Source organism: Leptonychotes weddellii, unplaced genomic scaffold, assembly GCF_054177405.1.
Source record: "Leptonychotes weddellii isolate Sample4059 unplaced genomic scaffold, ASM5417740v2 HiC_scaffold_104, whole genome shotgun sequence".
Lineage (NCBI taxonomy): Eukaryota > Metazoa > Chordata > Mammalia > Carnivora > Phocidae > Leptonychotes > Leptonychotes weddellii.
Genome location: NW_027680714.1, coordinates 39443 through 43953, shown reverse-complemented (window position 1 = coordinate 43953; position 4511 = coordinate 39443). Strand labels below are relative to the sequence as shown.

The 4511-nt window shown below is 42.5% G+C and overlaps 1 long non-coding RNA gene across 1 annotated transcript; it reads left to right on the top strand.

Moving 5' to 3' along the window:
• The first annotated feature begins 1574 nt into the window (after nt 1-1574).
• On the top strand, nt 1575-3308 carry LOC145718054 (uncharacterized). The gene is made up of 2 exons (XR_014141556.1): nt 1575-2102; nt 2403-3308. It is a non-coding gene; the product is annotated as an uncharacterized LOC145718054 (long non-coding RNA).
• Nucleotides 3309-4511: the final 1203 nt, after the last annotated feature.

Genomic DNA, 4511 nt, shown 5'->3' with positions numbered 1-4511 from the left:
CTCAGGGTCATGAGATTGAGCCCCACATTGCGCTCCATGCTGGGCATGGAGCCTGCTTAGGATTCTCTCTCTGCTGCTCCTCTGCCCCTCCCCCTGCACTGCTCGCTCTCTCTGTCACTCTCTCTCTCAAAAAAAAAAGGGGGAGAGACAATTCTACTGAAAAACAACATGGGTGTATATCCAGAAGAAAATATCAGAACTCTTACACCTCAATAAAAAGAAAACAAACAATCCAATCAAAACATGGGCAAAAGGGCAAAAGATGTGAATAGACATTTCACCTAAAAAGATATAAAAATTGCTGATAAGCATATGATGAGATACTCAATATCATTAATGATAGGGACATACAAATCCAAACCACATGCAAACCTTGTCAAACCCACCAAAATGGCTATAATAAAAAAATCAGACAATAACAAATGTTGGCAAGGTGTGAAGAAATGGGAAGCCTCAGACTTTGCTGGCAGGAATAAAAAATGATAGAGTCACTTTGGAAAACTGACAGTTTCTCAAAAGGTTAAACATATGACCCAGCAATTCTATTTGGTATCTACCCAAGAGAAATGAAAATATATCCACATAAGGCCTTGCACATAAATGTTTTTTTTTTTTAACATTTTATTTATTTATTTGAGAGAGAGAGCACAAGCAGGGGGAGCAGCAGGCAGAGAGAGAGGGAGAAGCAGGCTCCCCACTGAGCAGGGAGCCCAACGTGGTACTCGATCCTAGGGTCCTGGGATCATGGGATCATGACCTGAGCCAAAGGCAGACGCTTAACTGACTGAGCCATCTGGTGCCCTGCACATAAATGTTCTTAGCATCCTTATTCATAATAACCAAAATGGAAACCAAATTGGAAACATCCTAAGTGTCCATCAATTGGAGAATGGATAGACCAAATGTGGTATGTCCATACAATGAACTACAATTAAAAGGAACAAAATACAGATACATGCTATGGTATGGATGAACCTCAAAGCCATTCTGCTCGGTGAAAGAAGTCAAGAGACTTCATATTGTTTGATTCTGTGTATATAAAATATCCAGAAAAGGCAAAAGTCTCCCCTAATTCAATATGACCCTAATTTATGGTAGTACAGAACAAATCAATAGCCTCATAATAAACCAAGTTTACATTTACCTAGATTTGTAAAAAATCATGAGGTGAGGTAGAATTTCCACCTTGAAAATTTCATTTTTAGCTACTAAAAAAACCCTAAAATTTCATTTCTAGGGCTACTAAAAATATGCATTTACGAAGTAGTTTCTAAACTATTTCGAAGGGAGATACAAGGACCACCAAAAACCGTGATGTAAAATGTCCCAGATTTGGCTTCCTATCTCCTGCATACCTACCTCCTCATTTTCAGTGTCTCCGTTCTCTAGTGGGTCTTCCTTCCCTCCTCCTTCCTTTCCTTTGACATATTCACATACCATTCTTGGTTTTTGTTTTGTTTTGTCTTTTTTTTTTCTTATTTAACTGTCTTTTTTTTATGTTAAGACTTTTTTTGGGCACCCTGGGTGGCTCAATCTGTTAAGCATCTGCCTTCGGCTCAGGTCATGATCCCAGGGTCCTGGGATCGAGCCCCATATCAGGCTCCCTGCTTGGCAGAGAGTCTGCTTCTCCCTCTCCCTCTGCCTGCCGCTCCCCTTGCTTGTGCTCTCTATCTCTCTCTCTGTCAAATAAATAAATAAAATCTTAAAAAAAAAACCTTTTTTTTCATCTGAAGACTTATCCTTTCCTGTCTTTTTTGACTTAGCTTCAACTTTTTCAGAGCAACCTTGTCCATCCCCTGAGGAACTCTATCTCCCCCTCAGTGGAACGTGCTCTCAGTGGAACTGGCTTGTGAAGAACTGCAAGATGAGAGCTGACACTTGGGCATCCTGGGGTTGGCTGTGAGAGAGGAAGATGGGTCTTAACTGTAGAGTCTTTGGGATTTTCTATGCATACGGTCATTCTCTGTAAATACCAATAGTTTTGTTTCTTCATTCTAATCATTTTGCCTTTTTTTTTTTAAGTAGGCTCCATGCCCAATGTGGGGCTTGAACTCATGACCCTGATATCAAGAGTCGCACGCTGTACTGACTGAGTCAGCCAGGTACCCCAAACATTTTGCCTTTTCTTTTTCTTTTTTACTACTCTGGATAGACCTCCAAGTAATGTTGATGGGAAGTGGAGACAGAGGGCATCCTGACCTTGTCTTGTTCCTGATTGTGGTAGCCTGCCTCCAAGATGGCCCTCAATGTCAATACCTCCTACTGGTCTTCACACCCTAGCATAGTGCCTCTCATATTGTTTGTGTGACCAATTGAGAGCATGGTATAAGTAAGGGTATGTCACTTCTGAGACTAGGACATACAAGACATGGGGACATTTGCCTCTCTCTCTTGGAAACTAGTTCGAGGGGAAGCCACCTACCATCTTGTGAGGAGAGGTCCACGTGGTGAGAAACTGAGGACTCCAGCCAACAAGTAAAGATCTGTGGCCTCCTGCTAACAGTCATGTGAGTGGCCTTGAAGGGATCCTCTGACCCCACTCAAGTCTTCAGATGACTATAGCCCCAGCTCACTTCTCGACTGTGAGACCCTGAGCCAGAGCCACTCAGTTAAGCCACTTCCAAATTCCTAATGCACAGAATCCATGAGATAATATATATTTGTTGTTTTAATCCACTAAGTGTTGAGGTAATTTACTACACAGCAATAAATCACTGATCTCAAAGGAAAAGCTTTCAACATTTCACCATTTACATGATGTTTGCTACTGGTGCTTTGTAGTATCCTTTGTCATATTAAGAAAGTCCCCTTTTAGTCCTAGTTCACTAAGAGTTTTGTTTTGTTTTGTTTATTTTTTTAAAGTAATCTCTACCCCCAACATAGAGCTTGAACTCACGACCCTGAGTTAAAGAGTCACACGCTCTACCAACTGAGCTAGCCAGGTGCCCTCGCTAAGAGTTTTGTATCATAAATATACGTCAATTTTTTTTAAAGATTTTATTAATTTATTTGGCAGAGAGTTAGCAAGAGCAGGAACACAAGCAGGGGGAGCGGCAGAGGGAGAGGGAGAAGCAGGCCTCCCGCCGAGCAGGACCCTGGGATCATGACCTGAGCTGAAGGCAGATGCTTAACGCCTGAGCCGCCCAGGCGCCCCTACGTCAAATTTTTATTAAATATTTTTCCTGCAGCTATGGAGATGACCTATGATTTTTCTTGTTTGGTTTGTTAATGTGGTGAATTCATTAATTGATATTTTAAAAAGTTAAACTTAGCTTGCATTACTAAAATCATAATAAACACAACTTGGACATGATGTGTCATTCTTTTTTATATATTGCTGAATTCAACTTCCCAATATTTTCTTTAGAATTTTTGTGTCATTGTTCATGAATGAGATTTACCTGTAATTTTCCATCCTCATAGTGTCTTTATCAGGTTTTGGTATTGAGAGTACATATTTTGTGGTTTTTATGAGGTGGTCGGTCAGGTGCAGCCACAGAGGAGAAAGAAAAGAGCAGAGGGGGAAAAACCCCAAAAAACACACAGGTCCTAGAGACAGGAGACACGAACCCATTTTTGCTGATTAAAAAAAAAAAATTTACAGAGCCACGTTGGAAAGACACCAGGGTGGTCAGGAAGCAGAAGACAGTGGCATGTGGGAAGATTTAGGCCTTTATTGGGGTTTCTGGGGAAAAGGCAAGGCAGGGAAGGGTGTAGGACTGGCTAGTTTGAGTAATTTTGGCTGCCTTTGGGTTACAGGGTTGGTCCCTAGTTGCCTGGCACCTGGCCCTGGGATGATTAAGGCAGAGGAGTATTGCCTCCTGGGATGCAGGGCCAGACAGAGGAGGGACCGCCCTGGATGACGCTCCCAGCTGGGCCCTTTGCCATCTCTTAAGAATTGTCTCTCGGGGCGCCTGGGTGGCTTAGTCGTCAAGCGTCTGCCTTCGGCTCAGGTCATGATCCCAGGATCCTGGGATCGAGCCCCGCATCGGGCTCCCTGCTCCACGGGAAGCCTGCTTCTCCCTCTCCCATTCCTCTTGCTTGTGTTCCCTCTCTCACTGTGTCTCTCTCTGTCAAATAAATAAATAAAATCTTTAAAAAAAAAAAAAAAGAATTGTCTCTCCCAGGGCGCCTAGGAGGCTCAGTTGGTTAAGTGACTGCCTTCGGCTCAGGTCATGATCCTGGAGTCCCGGGATCGAGTCCCGCATCGGGCTCCCTGCTCAGCAGGGAGTCTGCTTCTCCCTCTGACCCTCCTCCCTCTCATGCTCTCTGTCTCTCATTCTCTCTCTTGCAAATAAATAAAATCTTTAAAAAAAAAATTTAAAAAAAAAAAAGGAAGAATTGTCTCTCCCAACCCAGGAAAGGTTTTTTTAGGATGTCAGAACATAGTAATATATAGAAAGTTTCAGGTTATTTACACTGATGTGTTATCTAATTGTATCTTGGGACAAGGTGAGCTTAGGGTCCTCCTATTCCTCCATCTTCCCTTTCTTCGAAAATTTAAAAAATAC